Here is a 13,537-nt window from a genome sequence, read left to right on the forward strand (position 1 = left end):
TCTAGTACCTAGACCAAAGAAGAACATTATTGGAACCAAGTGGGTTTTCAGAAACCACCTAAATGAAAAAGGTGAAGTGGTCAGAAAAAAGGCAAGACTTGTCGCACAAGACTACAGTTAGCAAGAAGACATTGATTACACTGAGACATTTGCTATAATGACTAGGTTAGAAGCTATTTGTGTCCTACTTTCTTTTGCTTCAAATAATAACATGACATTATTTCAAATAGATGCTAAATGTTCTTTTCTAAATAGTTGTATAAGTGAAGAGGTCTATGTTAAACAACCTCCAAGTTTTGAAAGTGCTGAATTTCCAAATCATGTTTTTAAACTTTAGGAAATCTATGTATGGTCTAAAACAAACACCTAGGACATCGTATGATAGACTTGGTAACTTATTGATTAAAAATACCTTTGAAAGATGACAGGTAGATAATACACTCTTTAGAAAATCAATACGAGATAACATTCTTATTATTCAAATTTATATTGACGACATTATTTTTGGATCTACAAATGGCATTCTTTGCCAAGAATTTTCTAAATTGATGCATCTTGAATTTCAAATGAGTATGATGGGAGAACTGACGTTCTTCTTAAGGATATAAATTTAGCAAAGTAAAAAATATATATACATTCATCAAACTAAATATACAAAAGAGCTTCTCAAAAAGTTTAAGATGAGTGATTGCAAACTTATGGCTACACCAATGCACCCTACTTGTTCATTTGAAAAAAATGATTCAGGCCAAAACGTTTACCGGAAAACGTATAGAGGAATGATAGCATTCCTACTTTACCTTACCGTTTCCAGACCTGACATGATGTTTAGTGTATGTGTATGTGCAAGATTTTAAGCTGACCATAGGTAATCACATTTAACTGATGTTAAGAGAATCATTAAATACCTAAAAGGCACTACCAACCTTACCTTGTTCTACAAGAAATATCCTATGTACAAACTGAGTGGATATTGTGATTCTGATTATGTTGGAGATAAAGTTGAGAGAAATCGCACTGGTGGCAACTGCACATTTTTAAGGTGACAACTTAATACCTTGGTCAAGTAAGAGACAAAACACCATTGCAATGTCAACAACAGAGGTTGGGTATATTTAAGCAGCTGGTTGCAGTTCTCAACTACTTTGGAGGAAACATCAATTAGAAGACTGCAAAATCTTAGAAACCAGATTCCCATCTATTTTGATAACACTTCTGCCATTTGTCAACTAAAAACCCTATTCTACATTCTAGAGCTAAACACATAAAGATCAAACACCACATCATTAGGGACTTTGTTCAAAAAGGGTTACTAAACATTCAGTTTATAGACACTGAACACCAATGGGATGACATATTCACCAAACCACTACCTCAAGATAGGTTTGACTTCATCAAGAAAAACCTAAACCTTACCTTCATACCCGACTGATGTTGTGATCACTTCAAAGTAGTTGAGTTTTACATTAGTTTTTATATTTTCTTGTAATATGTTATATTCATAAAAATAAGCATAAAAAACAAAGAACAAAATAAAATGAAAAAGAAAAAATAAAATGAAAAAACAAAAAGTCTCACTTTCGAGTCTTTTTGTCTTGATGACTAAAGGGGAGAAAGATATTTGATAAAGTATGGAGATAATGATCCTTAGACTTAGGGGGAACCCTAAGTTAGGGAGAGTCAAAGAAATACAAAGAAAAGTTGTTATCAAAATTACATGTTTTCAAAATATTATAGGAGGCTTGATAATATAATATTTTGATAGAATGATAGTAACTTAATAATAATAGTAAAAGAATGATAGTATCAAGTATCGGGTTGAGTAGAGGGGATCTATGAGGACATGAGCAATTTAAATTGTCAGTCCACTTGCGTGGTGGCATAATATCAAGCCTCCTAACCAAGTACTTCAAAGTTAATTAGAATGGTACCAAAAAGGAGGAGTCTAGAGTATAAAAGCATGCATAGCATTATTTGATTTGTGTGTTGACTTACTTGACATTATGGATTGTATCAATGTAATTTTTCGAGACCGCTGCAAATCTCTTTCAAAACTAGTACATTTTATTTTTTATTTCAATTTAGATTTAGGGTATCACATTAGTGGTATCAGAGCAGGTTGATCTTATCCAATCATGTGTGTTAACTGTCCGATGTGCCTCCTTTGTGTTTTAACTGGTTGTATGCAATTGTTGACGTGTGATTTTAGTACTAAGTTATAGTCCTCTTGTTTTCCTTGAATTGTTGAGGATTATCAAGGGTTAGGCATGTTGTTATGTTCTGTTTGTATTTTATGTTGTCTATGTGTATAGCCTTATGTTTCCATCTTATTACTAACTTGTTACGATATTTGTTATTTGTTTACTGATGTAATAATTGTTGTTTTGCTTACTAGGATATGTGCAATTACTGAATTCTCTTAATTGCATAGGCGTAATTAGATGTTATGTTATGGATTAACTATTAGTTCATGTTGTTACTGTCATTCTTTTACTATTATTATTAAATTACTATCCTCGATCAGTAGATATATATAATTAAAAGAATTTAAACACCGGCGAATGGAGTGAGAGTCAGACGTCAGTTTCGCACTTTAAAATTGTATTAAAGAGTCATTTAATTACACACTAGTGTATTTAAATAATTATAATTATTGTTACATTGAATTGAATTATTGATTACATGAGTAGGAGGAAGTAATTATCCGCCGATTCGTCGTTAATGAAAGATGTGACAATAATTTGTTATAATTATTGTCATGAATAATTATTAATTTCATTTTGATAAATTTAAAAGCATGCTCATTCCTTATGTTATTTTAAGCGACTTAATTGTTTTTTTTATGCTGTTATAAACTTGTCTAAGTATAAAATAGCGTGTCTTATCCGTGTATGATATTTGAGATTTATTTTATACTTATATAACATAAAGTATAAATTGTGATATGTGTATTTCGATGAAATTTACAGTTTAAGTAAAATATTTTAAGATTCCTAAGTGATTAAATTTGATCAGTGCAGTGCAAGCATATATATATATATATATATATATATATATATATATATATAGTAATTGCCATGATTTATTATTTAATTAATAATTTATTCTATGTGTATAGAAATTAAATTAAATTTTATTATCTTGTATTTTATCTGAATAACTATAACAATTATTTTTATTTAATTGTTTTTGCGTGAGAATTACATAAGGACAATTTATGATATGTTTTTTTCTTAAATGTACTATTGTGTATTTTGTTTATTTGATTAATTCTAATAATCATGAAATCAATGTATTAGATATATTGGTTTTATTTTGTTATGTGTGACCGTAGTGGTATTTTTTGTCTTATTTAATTTATTTTAGTTGATAAAATTATTAGTTGAATTATAGAAGTTATATTTTTTGTTAGTTTTATTTTGAACCAAATTAGTATTCGACTTAAGAGATAGTAGAGTTATTGAGACCCTACTCTGTGTATGAGTGCTCTTCCTTGAAAATATTTTTGGTCCATCAATCTTTAGTATAAAAAATAAAGTGACTTACGTCGCTTATTTTACTCTCCTAATGACAAAATTTTATGATAATTCATGGTGTTGTCTAGATATAATGTAGACTTTACGTTCTTGTCTCAACCAATTAAGAGAGGAAATAATGTAGATTCACTCATTCTTAACACCTTTGATTCATTTTTGAAAGAAATATTATAAATTTAATTATGGATCTTATCTTTTTGTGCAATTAAGAGAGGACAACAAAAAAATTATCCTCTTTTTGCTATATCTTATGCATTCCTCTCTCTAAAATCAAGATTATGATTTTATTTTAATTCTCTACAAAAATAATTATATGCAATTTTTGGTTTTGTAACTATTAGAAGAAAAAAAATTAAAAGGGTGATGTGACACCTTCTAAATTATTTACTTAATTAAAAGGGGTGGCGTGACACCTTGCAATATATGATGAACTCTACAAAAATGATATCTAGTAAATCGCATGGTGTACCTTTACAAAAATGAGCAAATTATCTTGCAAAAAAAAAATTAATAATAATAATAATAATAATAATAATAATAATAATAATAATAATAATAATAATAATAATAATAATAATAATAATAATAATAATAATAATAATAATAATATCTAGTAAATTGCATTGTGTTCCTTTACAAAAATGATATCAAGTTATTTTCTAGCGAAATTTTTCTTTGTTACATGATGAACTACTATTAAGAAGAAAAAAAATTATTATCGTTTTTAAAAGAAAACAAATATATTTAAGTAATGTCTTAGATCAAAATAGGGGTGTTACAAAATCAATATGAAGAATTTACAAACAAAATATGAAAAAAATATCAATCTAGAAGAACTGCTCAAAGTGGATTCAGAAATAAAGAATTGACCAAAGAACAAATTATCAAAAAGCATCTTGTTCAAAAATATTTTTGAACAAGATCATTGTTGATCAAGCTAGACATGAAGATACAATTCAGAATTAAACAATGACTAAATTGAAGCCATAATTTTAATAATAAATAGATACTCAAGACTGAAGAAGAAGATCATAAAAAATCAGAAAATAGAAGAACTCATAAGCTCAAAATTTCAAATTCATCTTAGAGTTCAACGAGAGAGACACTTGTTCAAGTTAGAAATATTTTTTAAGTTTTTTTTTTATTAGAGTGTGAGAGTTATTATTAGTATCAACTTTGTAAGAAGCAAACACTTAAAGTTCCAATCTTTTGTATCCAATCCGATAGTGGTTTAGTTCTTTCTTCAATATGGGATTGTTAGTTTGTTAGAAGATGACTTGGCTTATATAATCAAACATCAAAGTCACTTAACTAAAATTATCATCTCATTATAATATGCATCAAATCATCTAAGAAAAACTATTATAACTTATGAAACACATTAATCACAATAAAAGAATCACAAGAAAATATAATGTTATGCATCAGCTTAGACTCTACTTGACAATTTGGTATCATTCTAACTCTAAAGTACTTGGTTAGGAGGCATGATACTATGCCACCACTCAAGTGGGCAGACAATTCAAATTGACATTGTCCTCATAGATCCCCTCAACTAAACTCGATATACAAGTACGCGACAGTCAAGGTAAACATGTGTTGCATTGTAGCCCCCGACATTTTGAGTGCTACCTTCAAGTCACTAGGAATTCCCCACCCAAATACCTCCAAGGTCTAACAATCTTGCATTAAGATTCAATAGTAGATCGCCAGGATCAGAGTCATTCAATTATACCTCCTCAAACTCACTAGGCTTGTCAGGTCCTACCTATATAATAACAAAATAATCTTCACTTCAAAAATTCTCATCAACTTCAAAAATTCCCAATATCTATTGTATCCCGTTGTTGGCCTAGACTACTCCATTAAGAGCACCATCTTTAGCACAAGTTGGAATCATCACTATTTCATCAACTATTGGGTTACTTCAATATTATCATCACAAATTTATAACATCGCTATATCATCAATCATATATCATCAATCACACATAATCATCATCACATAAACTCATCACAAATTTATAATATCATTATCATCAATCATACATTATCATCCCATAAACCTATATCGCACAATGCATCCATCTTTCATTATCACATCACATAAACTCGTCTAATCAAACATATGCACATAATTTCATTTGACATCCAACATCACAATAATATCAAATACCACACGATTAATTAGGGTATCTCTCAAAGAGATATTGTTGTACGTACCAATCCCCAAATGTATCTCACAATATATTATACCTATGAATTCAATCATTCTTTCACCATTTACCTCAATTTGAAGCTTTCGTATGATATAAGGATTATAATAATTTTCAAAAACCATGACATATTGACAACTTGCAACGAACAAGTCCAAATGCATCGACGAATTTGCCAAGCCAATGAAACATGGTTGATAATTTTTGGAGCATAAACATCAGTTTTACATAATTAATAAAAAAAATTAGGAGAAAAAAACATATTCAAAACAAAGTGAAACAATATATTAGGAAAGGCCTCGCCGACCCATTGAAGCGCCGACACGATCTAAAGTCAAGTTCACCAAAACACGTAAATGAATATTGCTTCTTGAAGGTTTTAACGAGAGGAATCCAAGAACGATGTTAGTTTTTCAAGATGATGAATGTGTTGACCGAAATTCGAGAGAACATTCGCAACAATGGTGGAAACCCATTTTTTATAAGTGTAACAGTTAGTGGTTTCAAGCATAGGTAATGGAAGAGGGTGTTTCATGGAGTCCATATATGTTATCGGTTTTCATTAGTACACTCGTAGTGGTCGGAACCTCAATCTAAAGGTGGTGGTGTGATTTTTGATGAAGTTAAAAAAATTGGTTTGAGTCTCTATTCAGGTTGCGAATGAAAGAGAAGGATGTGATGAACAAGAACGTGACAATGGTTTCGCGTGACACTCGCTTTGGTGGCCCAAAACAACTTGAGACATCGGATGTAATGCGAAACAAAGTTTATGGATATCGTTGTATTTTGAGTATCATATAGACATGGAGTCAAGTTTGATGAAGGTAATTGATGAAGACGATTATCAAACCCTGGCGGCAATGAAACAAAAAAAGACTGGGTAGTGAGGTTTTTATGAGGCGGCGTAATCTCACGAGGAAGAAGAAGTTGCGCTGCAGATTTTTAAGTTATGGAGAGGGGGTGCGTCTAGCAATTACCTAGGTGCATAAGTAACAGATTTGAAAGGCCAAAATCAAAGTAGGCCAAATTCCATGATGAAACAATAAAGAGTTTTGTACCAGGCACCCCCCCAATTTGACCTGCCACCCCCCCAGTTATGATTAAAAGTCAATTTTACCCTCTATCACATATATAAAAACCAAAAAAAATTTTACCCACACTTTTCACCAAATCATTTGAAAATTTCAAATATCCGATCCAGATTCAACCCAACCTTCGAAGATCTCAAAGATTCGAAACGCAAAAGTAAGTTTCCTTTCGAAAATTTGCAATTTTTGAAACTTTCGAAATGCATTTGTAAGATTCGAAACAGAAGAAAGTTTCGAAAGTTTCCTTGAATTTGAAACCTTCGAAATGCATTCCTCGAACATTTTGAAATCTTCGAAACAAGAAACTTTCGAAAGTTTCTTGAATTTGAAATCTTCGAAATGCAAGGCCAGGGAAACTTTTGAAATGTTTTGGGAAAGTTTCGAAACCTAATTTCGAAAGTTTGGTTCTGGGAAATTTTTGAAACACACTTTCGAAGGTTTGGATCTGGGAAAGGTTCGAAACATACTTTTATATATTATTTATAATTTTTTGAAACTAAATGGGACATATTATTTATATATTATTACATTTATATATTATTAATATATTATTTATATATTGTTACATTGATTTTTTATTGTTTATAATTTTTTTAATATTTATATATTTATATGTTGCAGTGCCTAGGATGAGAGGTGCTTTCGGCCAAATTATTCGCAATATTATAGGTGGTGATAGAGGTGGTGATGGTGTTGAGAGAATTCCACCAACAACATCAAATAGACGACGAAACGAAGCAAATCGTCAAATTAGGCATCGTCGTCGAAGACAAGACATCCATGATGATGTCCCTGAGCCTCAGATGGAGGAGGATGTCCGTGAGCCTCAGATGGAGGAGGATGTCCCTGAGCCGTTTAGTGAAATTTATGAGATTTTAAGCGAGTTATGTCTTATGTACGATGTTTAGTTATTTGATATATTTTGTGTTATGTGTTATGTACTGTAATTTGAGATATTTTGGGATTATGTGATATGTTTAGTGATTGTGTTATGTGTTATGTTAATCCGCATTTATTTTAAGTTAATTCATAATAAAAGATACTGAAAATGATAAAACAAGATATTATAATAATCCATAAACAGTGATACACAACATATTCTAATCTTCATTTAATGAAATACAAGATGATCTGATAAATGATGGATCAATGCGTTCCCAATGCTTCATACGTGCTGCATAAGCTACTTCCCAACTCTTTGTTGTGTCACTACAAAAGTCTTTCCATTTTTGTGACGTAGGTGGCAAAGGACAATCAGACTTCACCGACACTTTCAAAGCATTTAGAATGAATCTGGGTGCAAGCTTATACTTTGTCATATCATTGACAAATTTCCTCTCTTCTTCGTTTAAACGCCCCAAATAGGAATGACCGGTTACAGTATCAAGTAATTCATGATTGTGTGTCCCACAACGAACACTAATTTTCCATCCTTCACCGACACTTAATGGTACACATCTGAGAGTAAATGGACAGTTTTCCTTATGAGAGCAAGTTACTGATTTTTTTGATTCTGATTTATATCTTCCACCTCTTTCGCATCCCAAAATCAATTTGTCTTTTCTTCCCCTAATTCCGTTTGCTTTATCTGATCGAATGGTAACAATTAAAATTCCATTTTGTCTTCCAATCGCTTTTGCCCATTCAAATACAGCTTCTCGAGAAGAAAATACCTGCAAAATACGTTTCAAATAAAAATTAACTATATAACTATAAGAAATATTTAATTGGTGATGATTCATCAGTAGTTATAATAATACCTGATCAGTGGTGAATTTTTCTGTAGTATCTATAACATTTTTTGAAGCAGAAACATCAACTCTACTCATACCTAATTTCAAAATTAGTAACAAATTTAATTAAAAATAATATTAAAAATATTGAATTTAAAAAAAATTAAAAATAATTTCTAACATAAATATTGAATTTAAAAAAATAATAAAATACATTTCGAAACTTTAACTTAATGAAAAGTTCGAAACTTACATACATTTCGAAACTTTGGTGAAAATGCAAACTTTCGAAGACCAAAATGCATTTCGAAGATTTGTAAGTTTCGAAACTCCATTTCGAAAGTTTCATCAAAAGCCAAATTTTCGAAGCATAACTCTATTTCGCAACTTTCAAATGCAGGCAAATATTCGAATACTGTTTATTTCGAAAATTTGGCATTTATCCAAAGTTTCGAAAATTTGTCTTTTTTGAAATAAACTGCATTTCAAAGGTTTTAAAATAGCAAAAGTTTCGAGTAACTTACTAAAATTCATTTCGAAAATTTTAAACTTTCGAATCCAACATTTTTTTTCTAAATTTTCGAAAGTGGTGGGGTGTGAAATCTGAATGGTAATTTTTAAAATAATATTATACTGTTTTACAAAGGGGTATTTTAGTCTTTAAAAAATACTGGGGGGTGGCAGGTCAAATTGGGGGGTGCCTGGTACAAAAGCCAACAATAAAAGAGGGGTGTAGAAAATGGGTCGCATGTACAAGTAAGAAACTCCATTGCTTGTAATAAAGGCCCAAATAGTATGCAGAAGTAGAAAACAAGGTCTAAATAGCATTCGGACTCAAAATTAATTTTTTTTTTTTGTATTTTTAAATGTCCTTAATAAAAAATATTTATTTTACTCATCCACAATAGAAACTTTTTTCCAAAATATTCATTTTAATATAATATTATTTTAAATAACAAATATTACTTTAATCACTAAATCAAATATCTATAAAATCATCACATTATAGCAAACCCACATATAAAAAAAAATTAATCATAATATTTGTCAATATATATCCTAAAACATATTAAATATAACGTTAACTCAGTAAAATAGTATATTTAATTAATTAAATAGTGTACTATAAAATTTGGGGTGTTACATCCACACTAGAATCTCCGACTCCCGCTACCCCACCAAGTTGAACCAAGGCTCTAATACCACTTGTTGGAGAGTCCGAGGGAGCACAGTAGTAGCAATGGGCTAAACATTCAAAATCCCTAAGAGACCTTGACACCATATCTCCATCCTAAACCTTAAGGCAATGGATATTCGCTCTTTATATATCCCACATTTCTAGTCAACGTGGGACTAACCACTCACACGTGAATTCCAACAATCTCTTCCTCAAGTGTGACTCATCCACAACATTAGACTTGACTGACAATAGGATCTCCGACTCCCGCACACCATCAATCCGAACCAAGGCTTTATCAATCTCTTGTTTTTTCTTTTCCTCGTTCATCTTTTCCTCTTGCTTATCTTCTTCTACCACAACAATGAAATTATCTTTAATCTTCAACTTTTCCTCCATCATCTCAAACTTAACCACTTTCTCAAATAACCTCTCACATTGAATTTCAAATCTTTCAATTGAAACCATGTTATTCTTCATGAATTCACCCAAAACGTCCCTAATGTGAAAGTCTATGTCATCTGATTCTTTGGATAGAATTTTATGAGGTAGAATTTGTTTCTAATATATCTTTTTAATATAACACTCTTCTTTTTCTGTAACTTTGAGAAAAAATCTTCATATTCTATTAGTTCATCAAGGTCATCTGAACAATGTCCATTCTTATGTGCTTCTCCGCAAAAGTCACACCTAAGAGGGTGATATTTTAAAAATGTATAGCTCAAGATTTTGCCCCTCAATCATGCGACATATAAACCATATAAGACAAGTATCGCACTCTTCATATAATTGTAGTAGAATATCATCATAATAATATTCTATGCTCTACGGCGAATAGTTATCTCAAACAAAGAAGAGACAAACCACTAGACATGACATTAGCAAATTCAACAAATAAAAAAATAAAATAAAATCAAATCAAATCAAAAATTTTATTGCAGAGCAAAAAATTTCAATTAAGTAAATAAATTAAATTCAATAGTGATATGGAAATCCTCGACAACGGTGCCAAAAACTTGATAGCGTTTCAGCAAGTGAACTGAATCGTTGCAAGTAATAATTAAAATCGTAGTACCGAGTGTCGAACTCAAGGATTGCGTTTATATTTAATTACTGAAATTAAACAAAACGTTTTCGAATTGATTGAAATAATATTTGGAATTAACAACAGTAATAAAATTGATCCTTTATAATGAGAAAAATATCAGGGATGAGTTTGACTTCGAATCCAACCTTGGTGTCTAATTTGATCCTACTTACTGAATTCCTTTATTGAATTATTACCAAATTCTCTTTATTATTCTTGCCCTAATGTCTTAGTGACAAAATCTTTAATTCCAAAGTAACCCTTAATTCCTTAGTAGATTTAAGATTAGAATTAAGAATTACCGTATAGAAATTCTCTTGTAAATTATTGCTTTGCAACTAATTTAGTTGGTTTTATGACCTGCATCTATGTCTAGACTACAAATTCATGAATATTTTGTCATCTCAAGCATTCGTAAAGTCCACTTCCGTTTCAAAATACAAATCATAGAACATTTTAATGTTGATCAAACAATAAAAAGCATTAAGCACAGAGATGAGAAAAATGATTCAATAAACTCATTCATATAACTAGAAATCAAATCATAAAAATAAGGGTTTCACCTTGTTACACTCCTCTCTAACAAATAGGGTTTAGTTACTCACGACAGAGATAAAAAAGATAGAGATTAGAGAAGAATTGCAAGAAGGATTCATGAATGATTCTTGATAAAACTACTCCAATGATGTTAGAAACAGTCGTATTTGAGTTTCTATGTTAGGGCACAAGTCTCTCCACTTCCCAATAGTAAAAAAGATACCTAAAACAATGAAAAATTGACTATTTATGGATGTTGATGTGCGTCGCGCGCCCCAGGCGTAGGAAACACGCTCCAGGCGCGCCTGAACAGTGCTAAACGGTTGGAAATGCGCCTCAGGCGCGGCTGGCGCGCTTCAGGCGCACAACATCTATTGTTTGACTTATACTGCATTTTACTCCTCTTTCGAGTCTTAATTTGGTTCCGGTGTCTTCATGAAGGTTGCGGATATGGATCTTAGCTTTCTTGTACTTGGTGTGACTCCAATTGGACATCTACAACTCCAGATATGGTTGAAATACTCTACATAGGTCATGTTGATTTCTCACCAAAATTCAGCACTACACTAAAACGAAGTAACAACGCAAAACTCCGAAAAACCTCTACTTAATCAAGGAAATAATAACATAAATATTTCATTAAATCAAAGAACTAAAATCAATAAAATATATCAAATAACTCCTTAAATTAACTAATGGTTAAAGATAAATAAGACTAAAATCAATGAAAAATATACATATGATGAAGAGTCATCACAACCCCATACTTATTCTATTGCTTGTCCCCAAGCAACAATTTATTTCAGATTTTGTGCAGTTAAAAGCAAACTTAAACTCATTTTCTCAAATCAAATCAATCTCAATTTTTAAAGTTTCAGCTACTACAAAATATTATTACTATATTTTATTATAGGGATTATTTGGAATATGAGAGTTTTTGTTATTAATGTATTTTAAAGATTAATTACTTTAATTACTATATTTTATAAAATATTAGTAATATTTTAGTAATTAAATTGTGTTAAAAAAATAGTTTTGGTAATTGTTCATTTTATTTAAATAAATAAAAGAAAGAAGTAAAATGTATTTTATGGGTTAGGCCTATATGCAATATTAATACTTAATTAAAAAAAAATGTAAACAAAAAGGAAGAAGGAAGTGACCGAGGAACAAAAAAACAACACAACAGCCGCACTTGACAAAAAAAATAGAAGAAGAAGATCAACACCAGTCGATAACAGTTCCAAAAAATTTCTCTATTTCCATTCAAATTTCAGTATGTTGTTTCACTTATTTAGTTAGTCAATTAAACACAATTTTCCAAATTTTTAACAACTCCAATTTCTCTATAAAATACCCGACTTCTCTGTTTGTGGAATTCTTAATTTTGCATATTCTTCTTCTTCACCGTAAGTCTGAATAGAGTGAAATCAACGCTAAAACGATCGTGTGAAAAGTGGGTATATTATCTACTGATTGGTTTTCTAAATTATGGTAATTTTCCTTAACCGAATTTCGAAATTTAGTTTTTAGAGTATCTTCTCATAATTTATTTTTGACGTTTACCCATAAACTATCGAGTTAGATCGATTGAAGGACAAAAAGTCAAAGAAAAAAGATTGTTTGCTTGTGGAATCGTACTCTTGTGTGAAAGCGTCGAAATAAGGTAAGGGGTGAGAGAGCATTTGAATTCATGAGTATAATATATTGTGCGATGAACGGGAAAATTGTGAGATGAACGGTTCCAACGATTCATCTAGGGCTCGCTACGTATGGCAATAGCCCTTTGAGAGATAAATTGATTAATGTGAATTATTGGAATTGTGAGATTAAAATGTGAAATAGAAATGTTTATAAGGTGTTGATTGATTTAATTTTCGATACTTGTGTGGTAGTTGATATTTGTCATTATTGTGATTTTGGATGTCAAATGAATTATATGCATATGTTTGATTCGAAGAATTTATGTGATGTGATAATAAAAGATGGATACATGGTATGATCTATGTTTACGTGATGATAATGATGATTTTTGATTGATGATAGTGATGTTATAAAATTGTGATGGGTTTATATGATGATCATGATTATGTATGATTAATGATGTTATAAAATTGTGATGAGAATATTGAAGTACCTCATAGTTGATGAAATAGTGATGATT

The sequence above is a fragment of the Cicer arietinum genome, chromosome 6, assembly GCF_000331145.2.
Source record: "Cicer arietinum cultivar CDC Frontier isolate Library 1 chromosome 6, Cicar.CDCFrontier_v2.0, whole genome shotgun sequence".
Lineage (NCBI taxonomy): Eukaryota > Viridiplantae > Streptophyta > Magnoliopsida > Fabales > Fabaceae > Cicer > Cicer arietinum.